Source organism: Manihot esculenta, chromosome 14 (assembly GCF_001659605.2).
Source record: "Manihot esculenta cultivar AM560-2 chromosome 14, M.esculenta_v8, whole genome shotgun sequence".
Classification (NCBI taxonomy): domain Eukaryota; kingdom Viridiplantae; phylum Streptophyta; class Magnoliopsida; order Malpighiales; family Euphorbiaceae; genus Manihot; species Manihot esculenta.
The window spans coordinates 23,525,887-23,537,846 of NC_035174.2; the positions used below are offsets into that span (position 1 = coordinate 23,525,887).

At 33.3% G+C, this 11,960-nt stretch overlaps 2 non-coding genes across 6 annotated transcripts; one reads left to right on the top strand and one right to left on the bottom strand.

The window, feature by feature from the left end:
• Positions 1–3,084: 3,084 nt before the first annotated feature.
• LOC110630788 lies at positions 3,085–8,295 on the bottom strand. Of its 5 annotated transcripts, none has more exons than XR_002490419.2 (5): positions 7,551–8,295; positions 6,032–6,413; positions 5,045–5,878; positions 3,344–3,558; positions 3,085–3,216 (listed from the first exon to the last, which is right to left on the bottom strand). It is a non-coding gene; the product is annotated as an uncharacterized LOC110630788 (transcript). The 5 variants fall into 5 exon arrangements; XR_006348598.1 differs by lacking the exons at positions 3,085–3,216; positions 3,344–3,558 and adding an exon at positions 4,777–4,975 and having other exon boundaries at positions 5,045–5,482; positions 5,784–5,878; XR_002490418.2 differs by lacking the exons at positions 3,085–3,216; positions 3,344–3,558 and adding an exon at positions 4,777–4,975 and having other exon boundaries at positions 5,045–5,174; positions 5,383–5,878.
• On the top strand, positions 8,095–8,303 carry LOC122721852. The gene has a single exon (XR_006348637.1). It is a non-coding gene; the product is annotated as a small nucleolar RNA U3 (small nucleolar RNA).
• The last annotated feature ends 3,657 nt before the right edge of the window (positions 8,304–11,960 follow it).

An 11,960-nucleotide genomic window follows, 5' to 3' on the forward strand; every position in this document is an offset into this window, starting at 1 on the left:
TGCATAGAAAATTCTATTAGGTTTTAAGTCTGACTTTCTCATAAGTATTCAACTATGGTCTGAGTGTCAGGAAGTTTTATAGTCATCAAATATTAATAAAAAAGCATGTGTCATTCACATTTAATATTAATTTTAGTTAATTGAATTAATTATATTAATTGAATATGCGTTAGATCAACGTTTGGTCTTTGCTTCATCAAGAGAATAAATTTCATTTTCAAATTCATCTAAAATATTTTATCAATCCCACGTCCTATATAGCCTAATGAAATTATTTAAACTTCTTTCAAGGCCATGCTCTATATGGCTTCAATTTATTATATGAATTTTATCTTCTTTAAGATCCATGTCAACAAATTCATCCTTATTTCTATATTCTTTAATTTTGTTGTCATAGTTGCGTTTAATTCAAATCATGCTCGGAAGATACATTTTCCATTGCTAATTAATTTTATTAATTAAATAAAAGATTGATTGTTTTGTGCATGACTTCCCAGATAAAGGAACTCACACATGGATGTAATTGGCATAAAACCCTAATTTCAATTGTCAAATATATAAAGCTTATAAAGAATGAGTTGGCAAAAATAAAATCAAATTTTGGCAGTCATGGGATTTTTACAATAGAATAGGATTAGTTAATTTGAATTAGTTTTAATGAGTAAAATTTTGGAGAGTTGTTATCTATTTCCCATAATGCCCCCTCCCCCTCTCACTCGCCCCGGAATGGATGAGGAAACAACCATCAATTTGTTCTTGAAATCAAAGAACCGTTGCTTGAAACTATTTTGGTTTAGAGTTCGGCTAATTAATCAGTAATGGGGAGGTATAAACTTGGAGATTTTTCTTGAGAATCTAATCTTATACAAAATGAAAATTAAGATCAAGATACTAAGATTTGCTGTCAGATATGTTGTTGAGACATTGTCACATCAAATTCGAGGGATAGCAAAAAGAAGTTATTGAAACTAAGATGCTACAGAGACTAAGGCACGGTACTCAAAATCAATGTTGGATTAAGCAACAGTGTTCTGTTTCTTCGAACAACACCAAACAAGATTTGTTTCATGGAAAACAACACAAGAGAAGATGCCTTTGCTTGTCTCATCGAAAACACCGAACAAAATTTGTTTTATGGAAAACAACACAAGAAAAGATGCTTTTGCAATAGATTTTGTCAGCACCCAATTTACATTTGAATAAGTAAAAATAGATGGAAACCTGAAAGGTTGAAGGACGAGTTCACGATCTATTGTACCTCTTAAGTACTGAAAAAAAAAATATTTCACTAACTACTAATGTTGAAACAAAGGTGAGCGCATGAACTATGTTGCTTTCTTAACGAACATGGTAATGCCCGGTTGTGTGAGATAGATATTGAAATGTGCCCACTACTTGCTGATATAATTTGGGATCTTTAAACTAGTGGCAGTTTCCATGGAGGAACTTGATGCTGGCTAGCAATAAGCTATATTATTGTCAAAGGAATAAATAATGAGAGAGTTGCCAGCCTTTTATCCTTTAAAATCAATTTTTTTTTAATGCAACCATGAGACAAATATACTAAGTCTTTGGCCTTGTCGTAACACTCTTTATCCGGTCCATGAATGAACCGAATTTGAAATGTCACAATCTATGCTATAACTCATAAAAATGTTTTTTCCTATTATTAGTTATCCTAAAAATCATACAATTTTTTTCTAAAAAGAATCATGTGGTTATAAAATTTAAATTATTTCTTAAAGTCTCGTTTTGATATATTATTCATTAACTTTTACTATTCATAATAAACAGAAACTCTACCCTAACTTGTAAATAGTTTAAAAACACTTTTACGTCTTCAACCATAACTTTCAAATTTCTTTCGATTAAAATTCTTCTCAGCACTTAAATATTCTTTCAACAATTTTTATATAGATCATTATGTTTTTAGTTATTCATGGATTATAGTAATATTAAGCTTGATTCATATCTTGTGCGCTTAAAATAAAATTTACATTCCGTAAATGCATAATATAAAAGATAATGGTTGTCACAAAAATAAAATTTATCTATTTATCTAGATGTGAAAGTTGTCTTTTAAGTAAATTATTACATTCTTGTCGTAAAAAGTTCTTCAACTACTATCTATGAGTGAATTAACTTGCTAAATACAAAGCTAAGCGGTGCTAAACATGTTAACCATTTAAAACGAGGAAGGAAAAAAATAGTAAAATAGTGAAGTGTCACAACAATAATGTTTGATTTAGAATTTAGTTAAAGAATAAATAATAATATTGAATAAGGATAAAGAAAATTCCATGAAATTAAATTCCATTTGTCATTCACAGTCATCAAGCAAGCAAGTCAAAATTTACTTTAAGGATTTCTCTACAATAATTAATATATTTGAAAACCAAATGGAAGAATAAAGGAATTCCTATAAGGCTTCCATGTTTAAGCAACTATACAAATTGTGCCGATACATATTTCTAAATTAAATCTCGAAAAAAAATAGCCAAAATTTAAATCTTGCAAAGAATAGATAAGATGGCTGGCTAGAAATCGCGTTTTTATCTGTAGACAAAAAAAAATATAAAAAAATATAGATTTAAAGGCCGAAACTATAGAACTCGAAAACCAAAATGGTAGAGTTCAATGACCAAAATACAATGATAGCAATAAGACTTGGAAAGTCAAACCTATGGATACTCTTGTAAACCACATTTCCAAATTATAAAATCAAGTGACACAACCTTACATCACCTATACTTCTTATTTGTTTCTTAAAAGTCATGGTCTTATAATTACTTTCCTCTTTATGTAAAATTTTTTGATAGAAAGATCTTCCATGTCTACGCTAAAGCTCACTTGGAGACTTAAAACATATTACCGAAGACATTTTTTTTTTTTTCTTTCTAGTTAAATTTGCAATTATTTCAAGAATTACTAATTCAATAAATTTTCTCATATAGAACAACGTAGAACCATGTCACAATCAACATTACCTATTCAAGTAAAATACACAACTTACATTGAAATCAAATTTAAAACACAACTTGAACCATTTTGAAAATAATGTTCAATCCCACAAGAGACCTCATATAAATTCCGAACATTACTCTTTGATAATATATGAATAATAAAACCCGTTTAGATCACCACACGTGTACACGAGATTTAGAAATGTTCCATGAAGCTCACCATTTAGTCCGACCGAGCATCAGAAAACTCGACCTAAGAAATATAAAGATCAGAACAATACCTCTGACCCTATCAAAGCCTAAAATAGATGGACAGATTTTTTTAAGGCACGATATTGGATGGAAGCCTAATAAATCATAAGTAACCAGGAGAGACCCACCTCAATACAGACTGGGTGAGCCGGGCATGACCTAATAAAACTAGGGAAAGACGCCGACCTCCAACATGCTAATCGCCTCTTCAGTACATCATCAAGGTCATAAATGCGCATGTAGTGAAATGGACTGAAATGATGCAGATGATAAATAGAATATGAACTAGCTGGCTCCGCATTTATTAGCCAATCGTCCATCATTAATAAGCTGCATAATACACCTGTAAAAGAACACCTCAGTCCAGTTCTATGGGACATGACACAAGGGATATCAGAACAATCAGAAATATATATATTGCTGATCTAACTCAAAGGGGATGGGACTCTCTCTCTCTCACTCACACAAATACTCTCAGACACATCCTCTCTTTTTCTCTCTGGAGCTTCCTCATTCTCTTCTCTTCTCTTTTCTTTGTATCTCTTTCCATTAATACATTACTCTAAAAGTTTTTAGATCTGACTTAAACGTTGAACGGTCTCTACCGAGATATCTCCAATAAACCCCTAATCATTTTCTCATATTTTGAGAGCCCTTCCTCAAGATTGAACATAGAAAGACCCTTATGAAACCTCAAAAACATTTCTCTCCTCATCAAACTAATCACAATCACATCACAGTTTATTGATCTACCCATCAAATTAAACTACAGTCTAAGTGTCTGTCGGAGTGAAATAAAGGAGACTATCATATCGCCGGAGTAGTAATAAGGACCAAAAAGAAGAGAGAAGATGATGAAAGATCAGAAAACCACTGGCTAAATTTAGAAACCACATGGTGAAAACCTAGAAAAAAAGATGTTGATATGAGAAAGAATGCAACACGAGAACCTAGAAAAAGATGTTGATATGAGAAAGAATGCAACACGTGGACAGTCAACTGAAGTGACGTGCGCAATTTAACTAAGTTGTACAATTACTTTTTCAAATCAAGACATTTTGTTATCATGACTAGTTACTTTGTTATCATGACTAGTTACGAAAGTTAAATTTTTTGATGAAATTTTTTATGATTATACAAACACGAGTATTATAATTTTAGCTTAGCATAAAAAATTCATTGTTAGTTGAAAAATCTGCATAAACATTCCTGACAAAAAGGATTATATATTTAAACATACTATTTCATGAATTGAAAAATCTTGAATTGAAAAATCTTGAATTGAAAAATCTTGAATACAGTTGCACATGTGAAATACTATTTATTGAACCTTTTGAAATTGTACAAGTTAGTCAAAATTAATATTTACATTCATTTAAAATATAAACCTAAAATATAAACCTAAATATGTTGTGCAACATATTTATTAATAAATACTGTCCAATTCACTAACATGTATTCTTGTTACTTATGTATTGTGAATATAAACCTAAATATGTTGTGCAACATATTTATTAATAAATACTGTCCAATTCACTAACATGTATTCTTGTTACGTATGTATTGTGAAAACTTTTATTTTGCAGATAAACTTTTAAAATAAAATGAAGGTCAATGAAACCGAACATAAAGCAAGACTAAAAGCCTGAAAGTGCCAGTAGAGCCATAAGACTGAATATTTAAAAATTGCTAGTAGAGTCCAGGAGGGCCACGGGCCTAAATACTTTGAAAGCGCCAGTAGTAAGGCTACAAGATTCAATCTGATAAAAGAAGTATACCATCAGAACAGGATAATCCTTGAGAAAGAATATTAAGCTGGCAGCACTTACTGTGACTTCGGGTACACCAACAATATCCATATTCCATTGGTAGTGCTCTCGACGACGACCCCTTGTCATCCTCTCATATCGCCAGCACTGACCAATAGCAAACCATTTCAGCGGAAGGGGTACTGATTTTCTGAACCAAAAAAAACATAGAGATCAAATTCCGAACCTACACCTGAATATAAAAAATCATAGGAAAATAAACGTATGAACACTTAAAAGGGTTTTGTGCATCAAATTTGTCATATCAAAAAAGCATTGACAAGGAGAAGGATATAAAGAATAAGCATAAGAAAAAAGCCTTGCATGCTATTTCAAATTAAAAGCAGCCAATCACTAACAGATTACAATTTTCAGCACCCCTTCTGTATTACTAGTCTTGCTAGAGAGGGAGTGAGTTCAGGCCTCACGGCAATTTCGGCGATCTTCAAAAGTGTATAGCTGCACCAAGAAATAGATCAGACAGTATAGCTGCACCAAGAAATAGATCAGAAGATATGGTGTCTGAAACAAAAACATATCAAGAATTTGAAATAGAAATAATTCAAATAATATATATATATATATATATATTTAGGACATACAAAATTAAAAGAAAATAAAAAATATATATCAGAAATCAAATTGAACCCAAAGTACAATCAGTTTGAACTGCAGTTTCTTCAATTCCAAAACAAAACAAAAATAAGAATCATCTTTGGGAGAAAAAGACATGTTTGTATTTCCAAGGGAAGGAGACAACCAGAGAAGCCAGCAAACACGCAGCCCAACATCCTTAACTTCAACAACCCCAGCTGACAGTAGATCACCAGTTTCATTAGTCGTCATAGTTCCAACCTGCATTTAGAATTGAAAAGGAAACAGAATGGCATTTAACTAATTATACATAATGTGAGACCAATCGCTTGCTTGGATAGTGAAATAACATCAAATGACAAAACAAGCTCAAAGGTATTAAGATATGTAAGAAAAAGATCATCTAAAAGTTACCTCCGAATGTACTCAGGTGCCCCATGCTTTGAATTTTGAAATTATTATCGCCTCCTGCGAACCACCGCAATTGATCCTTTTCATGCACCCAATTCCTTTGACTGCAGCAAGACGTGTCTGATTCACATTGCTTTGCCAAACATGATTCCAGCTGGTTGGCAATTTATAATCTTCTGGGGTGGCACCAAGCAGAAGTAGACGCTTTTCAGGTGGAGGGCAACGCCTCTCCAGCTCTTCTTTTCAAGAAAGATCTAAGCTTGGGAGTAGACTTTTCACTTGGGGAACATCATGGCAAGGGATTTACTCATTAAACTTCAGGGGGCATATATTCATCCCATTTTCAGTTAGATGCGAGCAATTTTGCTGCTAAATGTGCACATATCTGAAAGTTTCCAAGATAATGTATTTCAGGAAGCACAAAAGAAGTTAAAAGTCAATATTACACATAAAGTGAAGAACTTCATAACAATCAATGGCCACAGTTTCCTAGGAGGCCAAAACAAATTAAATTGCAGGTTTTTTTTTTTTTATTTCAACTGAAATCAAGGGAAATATCATTCATGAGAAAGAGAATTGAATTGGGGTTTAGGTGAAAAGAAACGACCCATAAAACAATTCACATGCATATTCTTAGTGACATGTTTTTATCAACATTAACTAACCTAGTATTGAATAATAATATATGTGCATTGTCGTTTGATATCTGAAGCTACATAGGGCTGGCAAATCTGGAATACGAAAGTATAAAAGCTGATCCCAGAAAAAATGTCTGCAAGTCAACTAATGCAATGAGACTCAAAAACCTCATTTAATCACAAATCAAATGCCTATATAATGATCAAATAATGCTTGATCCAAAAAAATAATTACATAAAGCTCCCCCTTCAAGGTGATCTCATTCAATTTCACTGGTGGTAAGCTATTTTGTTCAATACTCTCAGCTAAGAAAAGGTCAATCAATTCCAAATGCATTTCCAGTAATAATCTTTGTTGTGAAGGACAATGCCAGATTTCTAGAATCTTATTGAAACTGCTCCAGCATTCCTATCACTCTTAAAGAGTTTAATCAATGATGTCCCAAATCATTATTCTAATACTAGAAGTAATCTTCAGTATTAATAAGTGCATGTAAATGGTTATTAGCAATACGAAAGCAGTGACAAAGGGCAGGGAGAGCTGCCCATGCGATCCACAAAATTTCCCTACCCTATAACTTTGACATTCTCTACAATTGCAATGGGTTATTGAAAATAGAAACGAAGTAAACTAGAATTTCCAATTACATGCTAAGCAGCCTAAACTTCTAATTAAACAGAAAATTGCAATACCAAACATAGAAAGAAAATAAATAAAATTGAGCTCAAGTTAGACTAGTAAAGTAATCAACTATACTAAAGCAAATAATTATAACAATAAAATCTTCCATCCGAAACCCAGCTCCAAAAAGAGAAAGAATATATGTAAAAGAAAGGAAGATCATGAAATAGATTCTGTACATACTAAAAGAAAGCAAACTTACCAGGAAATGAAGAGGAAGAGGAATTAGAGGAGAATTGAGAGACATAAACGGGAGCATTGTTGCCAAATAGAGTGCCCAAGTAGAAAGAACCCACCATTAATAATAAAGCCACCATTATCATCTGCCCTGATTTCAAATCAAAAGCCAACCCCAAAGCATACCCTCCCATTCTCTCTCTCTCACTCTCTCTCTCTGTCGGTGATCTAAATTTGATTCACGCTTAACGTTAGAGTAACCAGAGGAACCTAATCGGATCTCTCTAACAAGCACGAAGAAAAAGAAGAAGAATATCTCCTGAACCAGCTTTCTTCCTCTCTGGGGACTGGGAGTCTGTGCTGCTATTTTATTTTTGGAAGCTTGATAATTGAATTATTTAACAAATACTGATATCGCCGGCTTTTGTCATGTGAGAGACGCGTGCCACAATTGCCTTTACGTGTCGAAAAGACGATTTAAGCCTTGAAGGAAGCGACTTGCAATCCCACATCGGAAAGTTGATAGAACGAAGCAGCCCATCTAATAAGTGAGGTTAGGTGACAAAGGCACGACCTTACTTGAACAGGATCTGTTCTATAGGATCGTACCTCTGTGTCCTTTAGCACGAAGGAGACAGGAACCACAGTCTGGAAGATGAAGCATGGCCGTTCGATCTGAGCGTGAATAATGGCTAAGGATCCTTTGGGGTTCGTGAGCTGTAGAGGATCGTTCTCAGTCACATGTGGCTGGGGTGGTCGCACGGTTGCCTGACAGACTTCAAATATTTTTTTTTTTCTATTTATTGTTTTATTTTCCTTTTTCTATTCCTTTTCTCCATGAATATTTAAAGATTGAATTGTAAACTTTAAAATCCCAATTACAGATCATCCCACACACTAAACTCAACATTTTTCCTTACAACGTTCATAAACTTATTTCCCTCTTTATTTAATATTTTTTAAATGTGCTAGAAATAAAGTTGAATATGTAAATTAATAGACTAGTGAAATTTACATATATAAATTGAACCGATATTATAGTAAGTTTAATTTCGATTAAATTTGACTTTTTAGTTTAAATTTATATTGAATTAATGCAATAATAAACTCAATTAAATAATTACAATGATTACCGAGTACCTTCAGCTTTTTATTATTATCTATATTTTTTCAATTTAAATAATTACAATAATATTATCTCTCATTTGACATGAATAACTTTTAAAAAAATAATTTAAATGAATTTTTATAATTTTATTTTTATATATAATAAAAAAATTTTAAATTAAAAAATTTAAATTCTTTTATTCCAAATAAAAATTTGAAAGAAAAAAATTTAATTTAATTAAATTAAATTTTTATAAAATTATTGATTCTAAACGGATAAAGTTTTTTCAAATTAGAATTTAATATTCTCTTCATTTCATAAAAAAAATTTACTTTTCTTGTTTTCATTGTGAATTATAAATTATTTTTCTTTTTAAAATAATAATTTATTATTAAATTCCTAATATAATTCTATTTATCATGTATTAATTTAGTAATAAGATAATATAAGTAAAATATATATTAAAAAATATAAAATAAAATTTATTATTTTAACTGTATTACTATATTTTATTAATTTATGTGAAATATAAATAAACTTATTTTTTTGAACTGACAGTGTATTTATTAAAAATACTGATATAATGAAATGTTTACTGAAAATTCTAAAAATTGAACAATATTGATTCTCTTCCACTGGGAGGTGCTCGATTTGCTTATCTTGAGAACTTAAAAGAAGAAGTTACTTTTTTTTCAAGATTCCAATAGAAGAAGATCTCCAATGCAAGTGTTTCTGAGAGGAATTAGCTAGAACACAAGGGGAATCGTTGATAAGAGTATGATTTGCAAGCGTAAAGACGAGTTTTGTGGGAAGATCGTAACTGATGGATTAGTGGCTCTTGGATACGATGCTTCGAGCCCCAAATCTCATTGGGGAAAATCCGTCGCCCATCCCGCCGTGGATTTTCAGGAAAGAAACTTTTAGAGTTTCAAGAAAGAGAGAGAGAGCGGACTTTCAAGAAAGTAAAGAAAAATACAAGATCACTGGCCAAGAAATGGTTGAAGCTCTTGAGAAAAGGAAGGCTCCAACGGTAGTAGAAGAGGATTGTGCTACCAAACGATGTAAACTGTGAGATAAGGGCCTATGGCTTGACAAGGAGTGGGACTTCCTTCAGGGACAAGGTTCTTGGAATCACAGCGATGGATATTGAAGAGTGCCCAGCAGAGGAAATGGATGAGGATTTTAAGGACTCTAATGGCACGGTGATACCTGTCATTGATTTTTCAAATCAATTGGAGCAAAAACTGGCAAAGAAATGGAAACGATATGTGATTATTTAACTGTTAGGACAACGACTTGGGTACATGACCCTCTCAGTAAGATTACACACTTTATGGAAGATTGATAATATAAAACTTCTTAATCTCGGAAACGAACTTTTTCTGGTTCAATTTCATAATAATGAGGATTATTATAAAGTCATGTTGGAAAGACCGTAGATTGTGTTGGGGGCATATGTACTCATACAACTTTGTAGCCCCTCCTTTGACGTTAATTAGGATAAGATCGAGTCTGCTGTAATTTGGATTAGATTACCGGGTCTTTCGGTGCATTTGTACCATGAAAGGATGTTAAATAGAATTGGCTCTTCCATGGGTAGGTAATAAAGGTTGACTATAATACTGCTAATGTGATCTGAGGAAATTTTGCTCGAATTACTGCATTAGTGGATTTGAGAAAGCTACTCAAATCAAAAGTTAGCGTTAAAAGTAGAGTTCGATAGGTTGAATATAAAAGTCTGCCACAAATCTATTTTGAGTGTGGACGAATTGGCCACCGGAGTAATTCCTATTCTTTCAAAGAAGGTGTCTCCAGTAATGATGGAATGCCTAACCCTGAGCAGACTAGAACAGAGCCGTAGAAACATAATTTTTTCACGGAATGGATGCAAGTCTTACGGCATAACAAACGGCCACATAAGGAGAATATGGAAAAACCTAATAAAGTGGAGAAGGTTGGATCTCATTTTGAAATCCTTAGAAATGAAAGTGAAGCTAATATAGAAATGGAAAATGCAGATCTATAGGAAGTTGCCACGAACGGGCAAGAGAGCCAACCTAAAGAAAGAAACAGGAGTAATAGAGGGGTGACCATAAAGATATCTTAGTCGCGAAAAAAAGGGCCAAATAAGTTGATTAATCAAAAGGAGATTTCAAATGTAGGAATCATGATAGAAAATCTTGAATGGATGCCCACGGTTCACCCTTAAGTCTCTGCTGTCGAAAGTATTTCCCTTAGCCATGTTGATGCACCATGTAGTTCAAGTTCCATCTCCTTTGAATCTGAGAAAATATTATGTGATCGTAATTAATTCACGGGAAGAAGTGGGGCCCAACACCGTGTCACAAACCATGCAAATGGAAACTGACGTAAACTTTCATGCACAAATGAAAGATTTTCTCTCCCTGAATGCACGACCACCTGATGTCCCTGTTAGAAACCAGTGGATGACATGTTAGAGGATGAGGAGATTAAGAGTAACAAATCTTTTGAAGAGGTAGCATATTGTGACCCCTACTTATGAGTTTAAGGTGTATTTGTATCCTTTCTCGTCCTTTTTTTTAATGTCAATCGTCATATGGAATTGCTAAGGATCTGAAGGCTTCGATTTCCTTAGATATTTTAAATTGCTTTTGCAGGAACATAATCTGAGCTTAGTGGTGCTACTGGAAACTCGTATTAGTGGTGCTCGAGCATATAACATTATTAAGAAGTTGAATTTTGCTAGATCGCACCAAGTCAAAGCCAATGGTTTTTGGGGAGGCATATGGGTTTTATGGAACTCAAACTGGAACCTTTCCTTTTATGTAAACAATAAACAATTTATTCATTTTCATATTACGGGTGCTAATTTCTCCCCTTTCTGGTTTACAGTAGTGTATGGAAGTCCAGTAGTTAGTATTCAGAAGACCCTTTAGAGGAAGTTGGCTACACTACGAGTACATCCAGATGAAGCTTGGCTCCTTGCAGGGGATTTCAATGCTTTGCTCGCGGCTGATGAGAAGAAAGGAGGAGCTGCTCATTGGTTCTCTTCTGATTTTGTATCTTGGATGAAAGATACTTGCACATATGATCTTGGCTATAAAGGGCCTGATTTTACTTAGAGAATGGGCAATCTTTTTGAAAGGTTGGACAGAGTAGTTGGGAATGATCTTTGGCGATCTCAATATCCTGATAGCTGAGTGTTTCACCTACAATGGACCCACTCTGATAATTGGCTGCTCCTTATTAGTTTGAAAAGCTTCCCATAGGAACAAAATAAGGAGAAGCCTTCTTGCTTTCAAGCCACATGATTGACCCATGCGTCCTTTACGCATATGTTGAAAG